Source organism: Oncorhynchus gorbuscha, linkage group LG21 (assembly GCF_021184085.1).
Source record: "Oncorhynchus gorbuscha isolate QuinsamMale2020 ecotype Even-year linkage group LG21, OgorEven_v1.0, whole genome shotgun sequence".
Taxonomy (NCBI): Eukaryota; Metazoa; Chordata; class Actinopteri; order Salmoniformes; family Salmonidae; genus Oncorhynchus; species Oncorhynchus gorbuscha.
This window is the reverse complement of record NC_060193.1, coordinates 41,325,333-41,346,610: the sequence shown is the minus strand read 5'-3', so window position 1 is coordinate 41,346,610 and position 21,278 is coordinate 41,325,333.

Below are 21,278 nucleotides of genomic sequence, written 5' to 3'. Positions count from 1 at the left end.
GTTTGTCATTTATTATCATGTCTTGTCCCTGTGCTCCCCATGCTATTCGTTTCCCTCTGCTGGTCTTATTTGGTTCTTTCCCTCCTTCTATCCCTCTCTCTCCCCCTCCCTCTCTCACTCTCTCGCTCTCTCTTCTCTCTATCGTTCCGTTCCTGCTCCCAGCTGTTCCTATTCCCCTAATCATCATTTAGTCTTCCCACACCTGTTCCCGATCCTTTCCCCTGATTAGAGTCCCTATTTATTCCTTTGTGATCCGTTCCTGTCCCGTCGGTTCCTTGTATTGTATTCACCATGCTGTGATTGCGTTTCGCCCTGTCCTGTCGTGTTTTTGCTGTGATTGTGTATCGCCCTGTCCTGTCGTGTTTTTTTTGCCTTCATCAGATGCTGCGTGTGAGCAGGTGTCTCTGTCGACTACGGCCTGCGCCTACCCGGGCGACCTGCAGTCTGTGGCCGCTTCTCCAGTTATTTCCCCTCTACAAGTCTAGAGGATTTCTGTTATTCCCTGTTTGGACTTAAATAAACTCTGTTTCTGTTAAGTCGCTTTTGGGTCCTCTTTCACCAGCATGACAGCAGGCCTTGGGAACACACGCACGCACACACACACACACACACACACACACACACACACACACACACACACACACACACACACACACACACACACACACACACACACACACACACACACACACACACACACACACACACACACACACACACACACACAGCTTTCTCTACACATGAATGGGATATGACTTCCCACTGCGAATAACTCACGTTAGCCATCAATCAAAGCCATCAAGTTTATTGTAATAAATCTATTCCCTGGGCTACATTGGGTCTTGATTAAAAGTAGTGCAACGTATAGTTAGGGTGGGATAGGGTGCCCTTGAGAAGCTGAACACAACGATTGTCACGACGTGGAACCGAACGGCCTGCTCCTCAAATAGCTCTTACAGTAAAATATGCAATCTTTCAAAACGGCTTTTGTCCAAGGGGTGTCCATTGTGGTCTGCTTACAAGCGTTGCACTTCCTGACTAAGATACGGTTTCATTTCAGAGAAGGAATGAGATGATGCCAAATACAGAGTAACAAACATTGATTGTGTTCAGTTGAGTAATCATCATTTTGTTGTTGCCTGGTGTCTGTTTGCATCTTTTCAGCTTCTGTTACTTGTGTGACTCGCAACATTAGTTCATATACATTTTCCATATGATGTTATTGAAGTACTTTGGGAAAATACAACAATCATTAATTGTACTCTGTTTCAAATCATAATTTCATAGATTCCTGGTTTCTAGTTGAGTCTTTCCATCTATTATAACTTGCATTGGCTCACAACAGTCGTTTGAATGTTCAGATCCATTTTCTACAGTGTTATTTAAGAACAATAAATGTATTAGATGTATATCTATATACATATATATTTTTTGTTTGTTTGCTTGTTTTTGTTGTTGAATATCCGAAACAGAATATACTTGCTGTGAAGCCACTCAACAACTACATCATACCAGTCATCCAACAGACTCCCATTCAGAGCAACACACAGAAGCATCCAGGGTCAATGCCCTGTTTAAGGGCACGTTGACAGATATCCCACCAAGCCAAGAAATGTGAACCCGAACCCCCTCCAAGATCCCCCCCCCCCCCCCACAGTTCCCTAATTGCTGTCCCTCACCCATTTGAGACCCCTCCCACAGTCCCACCCCCAAGAAAAGAAAAAAAAGAAAAAAAAATACAAATAATTAAATTCCCCACTTCCCAAGAACCCCCCAATGCACCAACAACCAAGACAATGAACTAAAGAGAAATGAGAAGAAGACAGAAGAAAACAGCAAACAAACAAAAAATTCAACAACTTTTTTTTAAATAAAGAAACGAAGGACATCGAGGACAACCTAACATCATAACAGCACTGACAACTTTATATGTTTGTGTGAATGTCTGGCACTATTACATGTATGTGTGTGTTCTTGTATGCATTTATTTGAATGAGAGAGTGTGTGTATATGCATGTGTACAAACACCTACACTGCATCAGCCTCAGGCAAACTGGCATCCGTTTTAAAATCACTGCTCCTCAGTGTCATTCAAACATACTTTGTATCGCTCTGGATAAGAGCGTCTGCTAAATGACTTAAATGTAAAATGTAAAGGTAATGTGTTTTATTGAACTTTTATCTGACCATCATTTTATCTCCAGCACAGCAACTCCACTCCCACTTGTCTCCAATTCCACATCCCAACCCTCAGCTTCCCTCAGCCCATCCCACCTATCTATGATGCCCACGCTCTTCGGATTTCTATGCAGCACACATCTTTCAACTATGCTGTGATGCTTAAAGTACAATTTCAATCTATCTAATCGAATAGAATCCACAGATTGCGAGTTGACGATAAATACTCTTGCTGAGAGTATTAGCATATTAGTAATTGACTAACCCGGTCTCTCCATATCTCCTAACAGTATTATTTCTAGGGTCAATTTTAGATCAATGTTATGCATTTTCACCCATTCCTGAAGCTGAATCCAGAAACAGGCTACCTGAGGGCAATATCAAAATAAACGGTCTATTGATTCTTTATCCTAACAACAAAATCAGCAGAGCTTCGATGATTTTATGCCCCAAATATTCAACATTTTGTTGGTGGCAAAAATTCGATATAATAATTTTAGCTGAAAAGCCGAAGTCTTGAATCTTGCACTGTTTGTATATATCAACTCATACACCCTGTACCATGGAATCGGTACATCAAAACTCCCAACGATTTTGCTATCTAGGTGGCACAGTTGTCAACATCCTGGTCCTCAAATGAAACTGATATACTTTCCTATTTATGCTATTTTTATTCCTCCGCCAGTTTTGATGACCTCCCGCTGCCACCCGCCTCCTCCATTTTGGGGGTAATGCTGTAATTAATTGGTTGTACTCTTGGATTGAGCAGACCTTCTCGTACATTTCTCCATGAAGGACATAACTCTACCATTCCAATTGACAATATAATTTAAGAACAAAATACCCTTTAAAACATCTTTCCCATAAATACAGGTATTTTATCAACCAGCACATTTGAGATCAGCCATAATTTGTTGTAATATTTGTTCTATCTTTTCAAGGGGATGAAATTGAAATTGTAGCCAGCTCTGCAATGCTTGATAGAAAAAGAGAGATACTTTTACAATGTATCGAAAATGAGACATGGCAATCTGCACAAAGGCAAAAAGGCCATTTTTAACTTAAACAATGGATGAGCTTTTCTTAGTAATCTACTTGAGAACCATTTAGGGTTCAAGTATAACTTTTGAATAAGTGAAGCTTTAAAAGAGAGGTTTAGTGCTGCTATATTTAATCATCTCAACCCACCCGATTCATATTCATGATATAGATAGGCACGCATTATTTTGTCTGGTTTAGCATCAAAGATAAAGCAAAATATTTTTTGAAAAATTAATCATCAGGAGTAGGCAGAGCCATAAGTAAGTGAGTAAACTGAGATATGACTAAGGAGTTAATCAGGGATATTTTTCCATAAATAGACGGGCATTTACCTCTCCATGGTTGCAGGATCTTGTCTATTTTTACAAGTTTTCTATTGAAATTCATTGTCGAGAGCTTATTTACAGTGGGGCAAAAAAATTATTTAGTAAGCCACGAATTGTGCAAGTTCTCCCACTTAAAAAGATGAGAGAGGCCTGTAATTTTCATCATAGGTACACTTCAACTATGACAGACAAAATGAGAAAAAACAATGCAGAAAATCACATTGTAGGATTTTTTATGAATTTATTTGCAAATTATGGTGGGAAATAAGTATTTGGTCAAACAAGCAAGATTTCTGGGTCTCACAGACCTCTGTCCTCCACTCGTTACCTGTATTAATGGCACCTGTTTGAACTTGTTATCAGTATAAAAGACACCTGTCCACAACCTCAAACAGTCACACACCAAAATCCACTATGGCCAAGACCAAAGAGCTATCAAAGGACACCAGAAACAAAATTGTAGACCTGCTCCAGGCTGGGAAGACTGAATCTGCAATAGGTAAGCAGCTTGGTTTGAAGAAATCAACTGTGGGAGCAATTATTAGGAAATGGAAGACATACAAGACCACTGATAATCTCCCTCGATCTGGGGCTCCACGCAAGATCTCACCTCGTGGGTTCAAAATGATCACAAGAACGGGGACCTAGTGAATGACAAGCATTTCAAGGTCCTGGAGTGGCCTAGCTAGTCTCCAGATCTCAACCCCATAGAAAGTCTTTGGAGGGAGTTGAAAGTCTGTGTTGCCGAGCAACAGCCCCAAAACATCACTGCTCTAGAGGAGATCTGCATGGAGGAATGGGCCAAAATACCAGCAACAGTGTGTTAAAACCTTGTGAAGACTTACAGAAAACGTTTCACCTCTGTCATTGCCAACAAAGGGTATATAACAAAGTATTGAGATAAACTTTTGCTATTGACCAAATGCTTATTTTCCACCATAATTTGAAATTCATTAAAAATCCTACAATGTGATTTTCTGGATTTTTTTTCTTCTAATTTTGTCTGTTTTTTCGTATACTTGATTAGTGTAGTGTCAACAACGCAGCCACTGTCAGCTAGCCTACAAAGTCAACAACGCAGCCACTGCCAGCTAGCCTACTTCAGCAGTACTGTATCATTTTTAATAATTTTAATCAATAAGATTCTTGCTACGTAAGCTTAACTTTCTGAACATTCGAGACGTGTAGTCCACTTGTCATTCCAATCTCCTTGCATTAGCGTAGCCTCTTCTGTAGCCTGTCAACTATGTGTCTGTCTATCCCTGTTCTCTCCTCTCTGCACAGACCATACAAACGCTCCACACCGCGTGGCCGCTGCCACCCTAATCTGGTGGTCCCAGCGCGCACGACCCACGTGGAGTTCCAGGTCTCCGGTAGCCTCTGGAACTGCCGATCTGCAGCCAACAAGGCAGAGTTCATCTCAGCCTATGCCTCCCTCCAGTCCCTCGACTTCTTGGCACTGACAGAAACATGGATCACCACAGATAACACTGCTACTCCTACTGCTCTCTCTTCGTCCGCCCACGTGTTCTCGCACACCCCGAGAGCTTCTGGTCAGCGGGGTGGTGGCATAGGGATCCTTATCTCTCCCATGTGGTCATTCTCTCTTTCTCCCCTTACCCATCTGTCTATCGCCTCCTTTGAATTTCATGCTGTCACAGTTACCAGCCCTTTCAAGCTTAACATCCTTATCATTTATCGCCCTCCAGGTCCCCTCGGAGAGTTCATCAATGAGCTTGATGCCTTGATAAGCTCCTTTCCTGAGGACGGCTCACCTCTCACAGTTCTGGGCGACTTTAACCTCCCCACGTCTACCTTTGACTCATTCCTCTCTGCCTCCTTCTTTCCACTCCTCTCCTCTTTTGACCTCACCCTCTCACCTTCCCCCTACTCACAAGGCAGGCAATACGCTCGACCTCATCTTTACTAGATGCTGTTCTTCCACTAACCTCATTGCAACTCCCCTCCAAGTCTCCGACCACTACCTTGTATCCTTTTCCCTCTCGCTCTCATCCAACACTTCCCACACTGCCCCTACTCGGATGGTATCGCGCCGTCCCAACCTTCGCTCTCTCTCCCCGCTACTCTCTCCTCTTCCATCCTATCATCTCTTCCCTCTGCTCAAACCTTCTCCAACCTATCTCCTGATTCTGCCTCCTCAACCCTCCTCTCCTCCCTTTCTGCATCCTTTGACTCTCTATGTCCCCTATCTTCCAGGCCGGCTCGGTCCTCCCCTCCCGCTCCGTGGCTTGACGACTCAATGCGAGCTCACAGAACAGGGCTCCGGAAGGCCGAGCGGAAATGGAGGAAAACTCGCCTCCCTGCGGACCTGGCATCCTTTCACTCCCTCCTCTCTACATTTTCCTCCTCTGTCTCTGCTGCTAAAGCCACTTTCTACCACTCTAAATTCCAAGCATCTGCCTCTAACCCTAGGAAGCTCTTTGCCACATTCTCCTCCCTCCTGAATCCTCCTCCCCCCCCCCCCCCTCCTCCCTCTCTGCAGATGACTTCGTCAACCATTTTGAAAAGAAGATCGACGACATCCGATCCTCGTTTGCTAAGTCAAACAACACCGCTGGTTCTGCTCACACTGCCCTACCCTGTGCTCTGACCTCTTTCTCCCTCTCTCTCCAGATGAAATCTCGCGTCTTGTGACGGCCGGCCGCCCAACAACCTGCCCGCTCGACCCTATCCCCTCCTCTCTTCTCCAGACCATTTCCGGAGACCTTCTCCCTTACCTCACCTCGCTCATCAACTTATCCCTGACCGCTGGCTACGTCCCTTCCGTCTTCAAGAGAGCGAGAGTTGCACCCCTTCTGAAAAAACCTACACTCGATCCCTCCGATGTCAACAACTACAGACCAGTATCCCTTCTTTCTTTTCTCTCCAAAACTCTTGAACGTGCCGTCCTTGGTCAGCTCTCCCGCTATCTCTCTCAGAATGACCTTCTTGATCCAAATCAGTCAGGTTTCAAGACTAGTCATTCAACTGAGACTGCTCTTCTCTGTATCACGGAGGCGCTCCGCACCGCTAAAGCTAACTCTCTCTCCTCTGCTCTCATCCTTCTAGACCTATCGGCTGCCTTCGATACTGTGAACCATCAGATCCTCCTCTCCACCCTCTCCGAGTTGGGCATCTCCGGCGCGGCCCACGCTTGGATTGCGTCCTACCTGACAGGTCGCTCCTACCAGGTGGCGTGGCGAGAATCTGTCTCCTCACCACGCGCTCTCACCACTGGTGTCCCCCAGGGCTCTGTTCTAGGCCCTCTCCTATTCTCGCTATACACCAAGTCACTTGGCTCTGTCATAACCTCACATGGTCTCTCCTATCATTGCTATGCAGACGACACACAATTAATCTTCTCCTTTCCCCCTTCTGATGACCAGGTGGCGAATCGCATCTCTGCATGTCTGGCAGACATATCAGTGTGGATGACGGATCACCACCTCAAGCTGAACTTCGGCAAGACGGAGCTGCTCTTCCTCCCGGGGAAGGACTGCCCGTTCCATGATCTCGCCATCACGGTTGACAACTCCATTGTGTCCTCCTCCCAGAGCGCTAAGAACCTTGGCGTGATCCTGGACAACAAACTGTCGTTCTCAACTAACATCAAGGCGGTGGCCCGTTCCTGTAGGTTCATGCTCTACAACATCCGCAGAGTACGACCCTGCCTCACACAGGAAGCGGCGCAGGTCCTAATCCAGGCACTTGTCATCTCCCGTCTGGATTACTGCAACTCGCTGTTGGCTGGGCTCCCTGCCTGTGCCATTAAACCCCTACAACTCATCCAGAACGCCGCAGCCCGTCTAGTGTTCAACCTTCCCAAGTTCTCTCACGTCACCCCGCTCCTCCGCTCTCTCCACTGGCTTCCAGTTGAAGCTCGCATCCGCTACAAGACCATGGTGCTTGCCTACGGAGCTGTGAGGGGAACGGCACCTCAGTACCTCCAGGCTCTGATCAGGCCCTACACCCAAATAAGGGCACTGCGTTCATCCACCTCTGGCCTGCTCGCCTCCCTACCACTGAGGAAGTACAGTTCCCACTCAGCTCAGTCAAAACTGTTCGCTGCTCTGGCTCCCCAATGGTGGAACAAACTCCCTCACGACGCCAGGACAGCGGAGTCAATCACCACCTTCCGGAGACACCTGAAACCCCACCTCTTTAAGGAATACCTAGGATAGGATAAAGTAATCCTTCTCACCCCCCTTAAAATATTTAGATGCACTATTGTAAAGTGGTTGTTCCACTGGATGTCATAAGGTGAATGCACCAATTTGTAAGTCGCTCTGGATAAGAGCGTCTGCTAAATGACTTAAATGTAATGTAAATGTATCGGATGGGGCCACAGTGTCTCCTGACCCCTACTGTCTCAGCCTCCAGTATTTATGCTGCAGTAGTTTATGTGTCGGGGGGCTAGGGTCAGTTTGTTATATCTGGAGTACTTCTTCTGTCTTATCCGGTGTCCTGTGTGAATTTACGTATGCTCTCTCTAATTCTCTCTTTCTCTCTCTCGGATGACCTGAGCCCTAGGACCATGCCTCAGGACTACCTGGCATGATGACTCCTTGCTGTCCCCTGTCCACCTGGCCTTGCTGTTGTTCCAGTTTCAACGGTTATGCCCGTGGCTATGGATCCCTAAACTGTTCATATTTACTCTTGAGGTGCTGTCCTGTTGCATCCTCTACAACTACTGTGATTATTATTATTTGACCCTGCTGGTTATCTATGAACGTTTGAAAATCTCGGCCTTGTTCTGTTATAATCTCCACCCGGCACAGCCAGAAGAGGACTGGCCACCCCTCATAGCCTGGTTCCTCTCTAGGTTTCGTCCTAGGTTCTGGCCTTTCTAGGGAGTTTTTCCTAGCCACCGTGCTTCTACACCTGCATTGCTTGCTGTTTGGGGTTTTAGGCTGGGTTTCTGTACAGCACTTTGAGATATTAGCTGAAGTACGAAGGGTTATATAAATACATTTGATTTGATAGAGGACTGAGGGCCTTCCAAATATTGAAAGTGTGTAAATAGTTAGCCATGTTATTTTGTAAATGTATATATTTTTTTCTTAATGTTTTTTCTCCATTTTTTTTGGGGGGTGTGTTAGAATAACATTTTGGCATTTTGTATATAGTTATTTGTTTCAAAATGTATACCTTCACCAATTTGGCCACTTGGGTACTTTTGGGCTACTTGTGTGGGACACCTGGGTGACTTCATGATAAATGTCATGTAAGCACACTCATTTTTGGAAGTTATCATTCTGAAACTGTGCCCAAGTACTGTTGCCCTCTTATATTTTTCACTGAAATTGTCCCCATCATCCTATCTGAATGTTTGTTTTGTCTTGTTCATTTTAAAGATGATGTTTTTTTAATTGTATTATCTAAACCAGATCTATTGTGTTATATTCTCCTACATTCAATTCACATTTACACAAACTTCAGTGTTTTCTTTCAAATGGTACCAAGAATATGCATATCCTTGCTTCTGGGCCAGAGCTACAGGCAGTTAGATTTGGTTATGTCTTCAGGTGGAAATTGAAAAAAGTAGGGGGGTTAGCTCTAAGAGGTTTAACTTAAGGGCATGGTGATGATAGTTTGTAGGGTGATTACCTTTACATTGAGGTACTTGTTATAGTCTCCAAGCATAATGATTTTATCATTTTTTTTTTGCCAGTAAGTTCAATGAATTTATATAAATGTTTTTGAAGTAGTATGGATCATCCTGATTTGGACCATATGGATTAATGAGCCAAATCTCTTTTTCGTCCACTTTCATATTCAAAAAGATCCACCGTTCGTTGTGAATCATTCCTGACTATTTGCATATCCAGATCAAAATATTTGTTTATTAATATCATCACACCTTTTGAGTTCCTTTGTCCATGACAGAAGATTATTTCACCACCCCACCACAGGATATAGAGTGAGTTTCCTGTAAACAGTATATGTTATATTCCTATTATTTTAGCCATGTAAAGACTGATCTTCTTTTTTTATAATCTGATAAACTATTACAAATATAACTGGCTATAAGTATTTCACCCGTTACCATAACTAGATTCTATTCTCAGTCTAAATTGACCATAATTAGTGCTTGTAAATATTTGTTTTATTCCTGTGTTATTACAGTTTTTTAGGATAAATGCCAATAAGGACAGAACAACTACATACCAAAAAATAAAAAGAACTGCAATACTTTTAGTGGCAATAAAGTTGATGATAATGAACTCTTTAGATGCAAGGTTCAAAGCAAAAACATGTGTTGCTGTTTTTGTCCAGCAGGTTTCCATGTATGTCTGGTGGAGCATTTTGTGATTTAGCTGTTGGATGTAACTCATTTAAACCCATAGCGCAACTAAAGAAACCAATGATTCGTTTTTGATGGAGGGAATAGAGTTTTAGATGTCGTTATAACAGGGTGTGTGTCTGTGTGCCTGACTGGCATTGCGTGTGTGTCTGAATGTCTGCCGTGCACTTGTGTGTGAGCAGTGTGCATGAATGTGCCAGCCCTGTATGAGTTTTCAGATTTCCCTCTCATACTAGTGTTCCTCTGAATGGGAGCACAGCGGTTCCACCTCAGCCGCCATGAACCTCCCACTCCTGCTCCCGCTGTCACTCATCCGTGTCCCCTCGCTAATAAAGGTTGGATTTATCGCATCCCGCCTCCCCTCGTTCCCTGCCATGCGTAGTGACCCGGTCCCTGCCGGTCACCTACATGAGCGCCGTGACATTTCCACTAACCGGAGTGGGCTGCTGCTAATGACCCAGGTCAGGTCACACCGTGGTGAAACCCAACCCCATCACTGACATTTCCCCCACTGCCACATGGAATAACCTATCACGGTGTCCCGGAGAAATGCACTGGGTTCCTATAGGTCGTCACCTACATTATCAAACAGAAAACGGACCGCTCCATTTGTGTTTCCCAAATGGCGCACTATTCCCAATATGAACCCTAGTCAAAAGGCTCTTCAGACTAAATCAACTCCCCCTCGACACTTCCTGATGTTGATTATGTCACCATGATGGAGCGTGGATGGGGTAGATATAACTCGATATGATGGGGCTCATTTGGGACTGTATCGGGTCACTAGGTAGGTCTGATAATATGAACTCCCCAGAAGCTTTCAAATGGAGTTTTGGAGTCCCTCTATTGCTTTTTTACTGTGAAACCTTGGTCAAAAAACATTAACCAAAGGTAATGTTAGCCACGGCCATACAGAATCTTATGATCCACTTCCACCAAACACATTATCTCCTGCTGAAACTCGTAGCCCAAACAATTCTTCCTGACATCAATACTTCAGTGCCTCAATGCCAATCACCAGTTAAATGTGTTTTTGCATTAAACTATTAATGCATAGCAGAAAAATAAATCCATGAACAGGCAAACCTTTAGAGACTGATGGATCACACTGCATTAAGCCAGACGGACCATTATGGGAAAGCTTTGGATCATAAACAAATGACATAATGACAACGGGTTGGTGAGGGAAAGGGGGAGTGGGGGATGTGGGGGCTATTCTATCTGGGTACACTAAATGCAGCCGTTAAACTGTATAATGTAGCTTCAAATAAATCAGGAGCACATCCAAGGCAGGTGGTGTGTGTATGAAACCTCTTTCATTCCCCCGCAACAAAACTCTCTCTCTCTCTCTCTCTCTCTCTCTCTCTCTCTCTCTCTCTCTCTCTCTCTCTCTCTCTCTCTCTCTCTCTCTCTCTCTCTCTCTCTCTCTCTCTCTCTCTCTCTCACTCTCTCTCTCTTTCATTTTCTCTCCCCTCTTCTCTTTTTCTTCCCCTTTTTCTTCCACTCTCTTTCCCCTCATTATTTTCTCTCCTTTCCTCCCTCTCCTGCCCTCTCGCTCTCCCTCCCTCCTCATCCCTCTCTCTCCTGAATCCAGTGGAGCAACACGGTCATTCGGGAGGTGCTCTGTGATCTATGTTGATGACAGTGACTAGCGAGCTATAGGCAGGACTGGAGTACCCAAAAACTCAATTTGGCCTGACCTTAGCCATGTCCTGGTCTCAAACGACTGACTCCAGAACAGGTTCCATCCAGCATATTCGTCAGCCACAGCCTACTGATCCGAAGACGACAAGCCCCATGCTGTGTAGTGGGTAGAGCAGTCCGATCTGAACGCTAAGGCCGAGATGTAGCATTTAATGGTGTTTAAATAGTATTGCTTTTAATTACGGTACTGGTTACACCATGAATAATGATGAGGAAGCTAGAGAAATGGTTGTGTAGTAAAGGATTTGACTTAGAATAGAAAACTAGTTATAGTAGTCATAGGGCCATGGATAGCAGTCATAGGGGTCATGGACAATTCCTGGTCCGGTCACATGGGCTATGTCTGACAAAGTTATTGTCCATCCAATCCTTCCTTCCCCTGCCATTGTTTCCTCAACTCCTCTCAAAGCTCATTGAAGGAGGAGGCCCGAGGGATAGACATCGATCCTCTCCTTCAACACACTTTGAGAGGAAGAATTGAGGAAACGATCCAGAGGACGCAAGGGTTTGATGGCTGATATGGCTTTCTACACAGCCGTGGACACTACCCCTAAGGCCTACAATGTTTCCTGGTCAGGTCACGGGGTCGGGAGCAACTCAAGGCCATATTCCTGATTACCCATCTTCCTGTTACGTTTGTCTATGATGTGGTAACATAACAGTGCAGCCGAGTTGTCCTGTAACTTTATGCGTGTTAGACATCCAAGGCCTCCTCTCTCTCCATGTCTGCTCGAAGAGGACTTGAAAGCAGTGGTCTCCGGGGTATGAAAGACACAGGAAGTATTATTTTCCCCATCCCACATTTCTTCCTCCTGGTCTTCTGTGGGGAGTAGCATTCAGCGAGCATCAGTAGTCCTTCCAGGCATGACGTCAATCAATCCCTGTATTCAATGCCTCAGGGAGCCAACTGAAGGGCTATGCCTCATTTCAAGGAGCTGTGGATAGGGGACAGATGCAGTAGTAGAATAACTTATCCCCCCCAAAAAAATAAATAAATAAATAAACGGCAGATATGAGACTTCCTTCTTCTTCTGGTTTTGGGGTGGGAGGACTCGAGGTGGACTTCAGGAGACTGAAAGAGACTCTGGAGAGCGAAGGCAGATAGATTTCCAGTGACAAGAGGGGAGAGAAATGTTCAAGGCTTTGGAACAGCCCGGATCAGGCCACCACCGAGAGACTGGCTGACTCAGTGAGTTGATCGAGAATCGATAGCAATGTTCTCAATTACAGCAACGCTTTAGGGCCCAAATTAGCTCTCTAACGGACCTGTGGCAGGAGGGATGGAGGGAGTGAGGGTGGGATAACAAGGTGAGAACACACCTCAACACAAGGTGGTGTGTCTGTATGTTTGCGTGTGTGTTTGTGTGTATTTGCATGTGTGTGGGCGTTCGCATCGGTGGGTGTGTGTCGGATTAATCTGTTGCAGCGGTGAAGCCGATCTAAGTCGATCAGAAGTAGGGCAGGGCAATGTGGTTTCTAGGGCCATGAATGGGTGACTAGGACGTATGCCCCAAATGACATTCTATTCCCTAAGTAGTGCACTACATAAAGAATAGGGTACCATTTGGGACGCAGGCTGTGTGAATCAGGCTGACTATGGTGTACTGATTGAACTGATTTGAAAAGATTTGGGTAACGGTTCAGACACCTTGAACGGCCATAAGAGGGCTGATCGAAAGCTTTACACCTAGGTGCTAGCAACGCCAGGGTCATGGGTCCGAATCCCGCTGGGGTCACAAATGTATGCATGCACTCACTGAGTCAGCTAAATGAAATGTCATATGTTCTATTATGTTTAACGGTTATTGAGATGGAAGGTTATATTCCTGAATGTTACGGAACTGAATCTAGGCACACGGGTGTGCAAATGTATAGGAAATTCAAGCCTAACAGCCAGAGGTTAAAAACACTTGACTGTTTTCATCAAACCTGAAATCAAGGGATCCATTAGTGTCACATTCCACCCTCCATGAAACGAACAAAATTGCTGGCGTTTCTCCCGCAATTTGAATCACATTGTTATTGCATCTCATGACCAATTATAATAAGTGTGTGATTACACGGATAATGTCCAAACTGTCCATCTGCGGCACAAACGATAGTCCTCCCATTACAGCCAAATAGAAGTGGAAGCTCAGCCACACAATGGAACATCATACAATCATCCTGAGGGCTTTTCTTTCAATTTGAGGCAGTTTATTTGCCTCGTCATGCAGCCATCAATATGCGGTCATTTGAGCCGTTTGAACGATACACTTTCTTTCTCTTTGGGGATTGGTACAGGTGTGTCTGTCACTGTGTACAACATCCAGACTTATGTATATATCTATTTTTTTTGGAAAGGATATAGGAATAGGACTATGTAGTAATTAGATGCAAGTACTTAAAAATGACAATAGCAATGTAGCAATTTAAATCAAACTTGAGTCAATGTCCGCAGCTCCCACATGAATCGAATTAGCGTAATTAAAACATCCGCATAAAAATCTGCCAGTTTAAGCTAGAGATATGTGTTTTTTTTGCATTGTAGGCGTCTCAATCTGCCGATGTCGCACTTCCCTTTTTGGTTCTAGGTAGAACCTTTTCACCAAAATAGGGTTCTCCTATAGGGACAGGCAAATAACCCTTTTTGAAAGCCTATTTCTCGCAGACTTTAACATATTTTAATCAAACAAGCTAGCTACTTTCAGTCCAGACACTCATCCATCCTGGCTCTGAAGTTGTTTCCACATTATACCAATGGGGTATGGGAACTATGGTGATTGCTGCTCTTTTGCAAGTACCAGTCCATGGGCAACCTGAATAAACTGAAATAGGTTTACACTTTATTTATTTTCATTCTCTACTGCCTCCAGGCTCAGCGCTATAGTGTTCTTGGTTGGCAATATACCACAGAAGGCATTGCAGCAATACATATGAGAGGATTGAGATGGGGTAGTAGTAGAGTGGCTCTCCCTGGTGGAAACTGTGTGGGGACCGGAGTAACAGAACAGTCAGAGCACTGTGAGTAGGTGTTCACCTGTCTGAAATATCCCATAGCACCTTGGAGAAGACGGGGATACAGGCCCAGAGGAAGACCAGGCCCTGTAGTCTAACTCTCCTTGTGATGGCTGGGGTAGGTAGACCTGATAACTGTCAGGATATACTATTCACGTGTGTGCGTGCGTGCGTGCGTGCGTGCGTGCTTGCTTGCCTCCCTGCCTGAGTGTGTGGGTGGGTTGCCAGGCTGTAGATAAGGATGCATGTCGGTATAATAGATCATAAAATGTATCTCCCATAGTGTGCTGCATAAAACAGGTCGATACACTGCAAATACCGTCCGTTACATTTGATAATGAATAGCAGCAGTCAGTAATCCAATAGATAATGCAGGTCTTCATGCTGCAAAGTAACATTCATATTCTTTACATCCATGAAATGTATGTCATTCTCTCTAGAAAAAAACGAATTGGTACTTCAGTTTGTAACAGACTTTTTCTGAGAATATAATTTTTTTCTGAGAATGTTTTCCTTTGTATGCAATATGAGGCAAATATGTGGTGCAATTACTGAGAAATTGACAAATGCTGCATATGAAATTGTTAAATAAATCCTTAGGGCATATCTCATTAGTAAAACATTTAAAACATGTATTTATTTCTCTCTCTCTTTCTCTCTCGCTCTCCCTCTCTCTCACTCCATCCCATAGTGCCAGTTTCAGTGGATACTGACATTATCAGACAGCCATCAGAGACCCATTGTCAGCTACTCAACAGTCCACTTAAATCACTCCATGGTGAATGTTCTAACTGAGGCCTTGACTGGAGCACTTGCACTTGAGTGAATAGGGCCTGGTAAATAGCATGCCGTGGTGCAGCATGAGCCATGCTATCCTCTCCGCCACTGACTGAGGGTGCGCATACTGTAACATACTTTATAACACAACAGGGCTTCGGAAACTTTAATGTATTGTTTTCTCACCTTGACATGGGGTCATTGATAACAACTGCATCTGATATTTAAAATAACAATTTAAGGCACTAAACAACTTGTCTGATAGAAAACAGCCTATGTGGCATCGGTATTAGTCTGAAACATTTATTCTGGTGTCAAATTTGACTACAAAGGATAACTGGATAAATTTGGTCATGAAGTCAGTCTCGTCCAAAACTGAGTTTTGTTAGTTCATCATGACTTACTTGAGGGTTTAGTTTTGAATTTGACAATTCTCACGTGCCCACTAACATGGGATATATAGGTGTGGTAATTGCACTTCATCTAATCCTACGGAAGAACAGACAGTGAGACAGACCTGCCCTTTGTTTACATAAGACATCAAGTTGCCATTTTTTTATTTGAGAAACCCTGCACCAAACACCTTAGCTAGATGTTAAATTACACGACTAAAACCTATTTTGAGGAAGTCATACTGACGTTGTTCCTATGGTGTCTCATGGGGGACAAACATCAGCAACTTCCACATTGAATGAAACACACCCCAAAGACTGAAGTCTTGTTTCTCTAAATGAACAACAGACAAACACATGTGGAATTGGTGTGTTCAGTCACTCTTTTAATGTTGAGGGTGTTAACTCTATATGCTGGAAATGAGTAGGCGTTTTATTACAGGTATTCTGATGCAGACCAATGTCTGTCCATGCCCGTCCTTCCTAATGTCAAGTTGGTTATTTTGTTCAAGAAAACTTTATATTGAACTCAAGGTGAACAATGTTTAAATGAAGGGCCATTACTGTCACTTATTCCTAAACCCTCCAAATACAGTAGAGTTGAGTGAGGTGGTGAGTTTAGAAAAGTGGATATCCCCGTTCCTTTCCTCTGAATGACCTTTTAATGTGTGTGTCTTCGACTCTGGGCCCTGGGGCCAAACAGGTCAAGAAAATGAAAACCTGTATGGGCACTGGCAGACAAGGTTGTTGGATGGACACACACACAGCCTGTTTGCCTGTGTGTGTGTCAGTGTGTGTGTGTGTGTGTGTGTGTGTGTGTGTGTGTGTGTGTGTGTGTGTGTGTGTGTGTGTGTGTGTGTGTGTGTGTGTGTGTGTGTGTGTGTGTGTGTGTGTGTGTGTGTGTGTGTGTGTGTGTGTGTGTGTGTGTGTTTGTTTGTTTGTTTGTTTGTTTATGCGTGTGTCCATACATCCATGCCTTGTGCATCTGTGACTTCTGTACATAAAATATTCCTATTTACTACTGCCTCTCGACTGGTTTTGCAGCATATGGGCATTTAATAAATCTCATTGTTTCAAAGCTACACACCCATTATGAATTCCTGAGCGCGTGAGGAGTAGAAATGGGCACCTTCTTTCGGCATTGCATTAAGCTGAGCCCTTCAGTGGTGTGCTGGCACCTTTTGTGTCGATCAAAATAGACTCTTAGGTCGCTGGCTCTCGGCGAACAAGAGAGCTTAATGGACTATTTAAATGACTGGAGGTTTGGTCGGAAAACACAGACAGGATAAAAATGGCTGTCATGTGCTCAAGCAGAAGACAAAAACGAATCAATATTCTCTCGGAATAGAGCATGAGGGTAAAATCCAATTACACATAATGCTTCTGAAAGTCAAAATAACACTTTGTCTTATATCCTTGTGCTTCTCCTTTGCCACGTGTGACAGCAGGCATGACAAATGGTCCGGAAGGTTGATTTGATATAGAACAGTGGGAAAGGGAAAAGTAATGTGCATTCTAAGAGATTGTGTACTACTTTCTTTCCCCTAGTCATACATAAGATCTTGAAGAACGGGGGGTATTCAACTCTTACCCCACCTGGTCTGGAGCCTGCTGGTTTTCTGTTCTACCTGATAACGAATTGCACCTACCTTGGTGTCCCAGGTCTAAATCAGTCCCTGATAAAGGGGAACGGTGAGAAATAGCAGTGGAACTGGCTTCAAGGTCCAGAGTTGAATCTGAGTGTTATGCAGGTGAATGAGGACCCAAAAGCGACTTGGCGAAAACAGAGTCTTTAATCCAGTATAAGGAAATAGCAATACTCCTAGACAAATCGGAGCGGTAAATAAAGCATAAGAAACAATTTCACTCGTAATCACGAGAACTGACTGGAGACTCGATAATGAACTGCAGGTTGCCTCGGGAAGGCACTTGACCGTAGCAGACTCAGACACCTGCTCACCACGCAGCATCTGAGGGAAACACGACACGACAGGGCGATACAAAGACACAGCACGGTGAACAGTATACAAGGATCCGACAGGACAGAAACGGAAAACAAGGGGAGAAATAGGGACTCTAATCAGTGGAAGAGATAGGGAAAAGGTGTGGGAAGACTAAATGATTGATTAGGGGAATAGGAACAGCTGGGAGCAGGAACGGAACGATAGAGAGAAGAGAGAGAGAGAGGGAGAGAGAAAAAAGGGAACGAACCTAAAAAGACCAGCAGGGGGAAAACGAACAGAAGGAAAAGCAAAATGACAAGACAATATAAGACAAAACATGACACTGAGGGTCCCCGAAGATAGAAGTGAACTTTTGAGGAAACCTCAAATCTGCTCTTATCTTCAGGATAAACATCAAACTCAAGTTTAACTGCGGGCTGATTTAACCAAGTTTAGGTGTACATTTAAAGGGTCAATCTGTAGTTCAAACGAAGCAGCCACCAAGCCACTGATTATGTAAGCACAATGATGTGGCTGGAGAAATGTAAACACTCTCCAATTAATAGACGGCGCTATGGATGCAAGGACTGACCATCCATGAGATAAAATGATAGTTTTAACTGAGTTTTGAGGCTATGCAGCGTTTCTTTACATATCAAATCACATGTTATTGGTCACATACACATGGTTAGCAGATGTTAATGCGAGTGTATCGAAATGCTTGTGCTTCTAATTCTGACAATGCAGTAACAAGTAACAAGTAATCTATCAAATTCACAACAACTACCTTGTACACACAAATGTAAAGGGATGAATAATAATATTTACATATAAATATATGGATGAGCGATGGCTGTGTGTCATAGGCAAGATGCAGTAGATGTTATAGAATACAGTATATACATATGAGATGAGTAATGTAGGATATGTAAACATTATTAACGTGCCGTTATTTAAAGTGACTAGTGAAACCTTTATTAAGTCCATGTATTAAAGTGGCCAGAGATTTGAGTCTCTATGTTGGCAGCAGCCTCTCTGTGTTAGTGATGGCTGTTTAACAGTCTGATGGCCTTGAGAAAGAAGCTGTTTTTCAGTCTCTCGGTCCCAGCTTTGATGCACCTGAACTGACCTCGCCTTCTGGATGATAGCGGGGTGAATAGGCAGTGGCTCGGGTGGTTGTTGTCCTTGATGATCTTTTTGGCCTTCCTGTGACATCGGGTGTTGTAGGTATCCTGGAGGGCAGGTAGTTTGCCCCCGGTGATACGTTGTGCAGACCTCACTACCCTCTGGAGAGCCTTTCGGTTGCAGGCTTTGATACAGCCCTACAGGATGCTCTCGATTGTGCATCTATATAATTACATAGTTTACAAACAATTGTGTAAAGAAAGATTATATTTTGGGTTCTGATACGATATAACTTATATTCTTTAAGAATCAACAGGTATATCATTGTTCATCATTATCTCTGAAAATGGATGTAGCAATCACAGATTGCCGCTTTAGGTTTAGCTTCAGAAACAGGTGTTCACCATCACACTATCTTATTCACAATATTTTCCTGTCAAGCTTACAGTGCAATGATTAAATATCTATGGTCATATTAGACATTCATATCCATACTTAATTCAGATCTATCGAAATTCACCATGGGATGTTTTGGCATTTAATAAAACACAAAGAAATTACTTCGGCATCGGATGCCTGGACCGCAAGAATTTCATTAAATATTTATGGAAACAAATGCAGACATGTGAGTCGTTGGACCGGCAGGTAATCACCGGGGAGGAAGAAATATAAGGATTTTTACTAAGGCTCTTTCACTTTTCTTTACCAGATGAAGAAAAGGGCCAGTATCTCTGCCTCAAAGAAGCTCCCCAGCTTGAGTAGATCTTGGTGCCTTTCTCTGGCAGCTGTGAGGTTCGAACATACCTCACAAGCTACAGACGACACGGAGAGCAGCTAAACACAGCTAGGGATTGTGTTCACACACCTGATTGTTCTTTAGCCATGTCTTTAGGTTATTTGTAAAAAAATAAGCGTGGTAGGTGGTCGCAGTTACGTGTGTCTGAAGGCAGTGTGTTCCAGACATGGGAAGCTCTCACATAGAAAGTCATCACAGAGAAATACGTAGGTACTCTCACACGCACAAGCAGACACACACACACAGAAAGAGGAAGAACAGGCATGGCCAAAGCATGTTCCAGTGCATTCAGAAAGTGCTCACAGCCCTTGACCTTTTCAACATTTAGTTGCGTTACAAAGAGGTATTCAAATGGATTTAAGTGTCATTTCTTTGTGGGTGATATACACAAAATACTCCGTAATGTCAAAGTGGAAGAAAATGTTTAACATTTGTAAATTAGATTAAAAAGAATATAACATTACATCTTGATTAGAGAAGTGTTCAACCCCCTGAGTCAATACATGTTAGAATCACATTGGCAGTGATTACAGCGGTGAATCTTTCTGGGTAAGTCTCTCAGAGCTTTGCACACCTGGATTGTACATTATTTGTAAATTATTATTTGAAAAATTATTCAAGCTTCAAGTTGGTTGTTGATTATTGCTAGAAAGCCATTTTCAAGTATTGCCATAGATTTTCAAGCAGATTTACACTACCGGTCAAAAGATTTAGAATACCTACTCTTTCAAAAGTTTTTCTTAATTGTTTTTACTATTTTCTACATTGTAGAATAATAGCAAAGACATCACAACTATGAAATAAAACATATGGAATCATGTAGTAACCAAAAATGTATTAGACAAATCCAAACATATTTGAGATTTGAGATTTTTCAAATAGGCACCCCTTGCCTGGATGACAGCTTTGAACACTCTTGGCATTTTCTCAACCAGCTTCACCTGTAATGCTTTTCCAACAGTATTGAAGAAGTTCCCATATATGCTGAGCACTTGTTGGCTGCTTTTCCTTCACTCTGCCATTTGACTCATCTCAAACCATCTCAATTCGGTTGATGTCTGGGGATTGTTGAGGCCAAGTCATCTGATGCAGCACACAATCACTCTCCTACTTGGTAAAATAGCACTTACACTGCCTGGAGGTGTTTTGGGTCATTGTCCTGTTGAAAAACAAATGATAGACCCACTAACTCCAAACCAGATGGGATGGCGTATCGTGGCAGATTGCTGTTGTAGCTATGCTGGTTAAGTGTGCCTTGAATTCTAAATCAATCACAGACAGCGTCACCAGCAAAGCACTCCCACATCATAACACCTCCTCCTCCATGCATCACGGTGGTAAATATGGAGTTGTGGAGATCATCCGTTCACCCACACCACGTCTCACAAGGACACAGTGGTTGGAACCAAAAATCTTTAATTTGACTCCAGACCAAAGGACACATTTCCCCCGGTATAATGTCCATTGCTCGTGTTTAGGCCCAAGCAAGTCTCTTCTTACTGGTGTCCTTTGCAGCAATTTGACCATGAAGGCCTGATTCACACAGTCTCTTCTGAACAGTTAATGTAGAGATGTGTCTATTACTTGAACTCTGCGAAGCATTTATTTTGGCTGCAATTTCTGAAGCTGGTAACTCTAATGAACGTATCCTCTGCAGCAGAGGTAACTATAGGTTTTCCATTCCTGTGGCGGTCC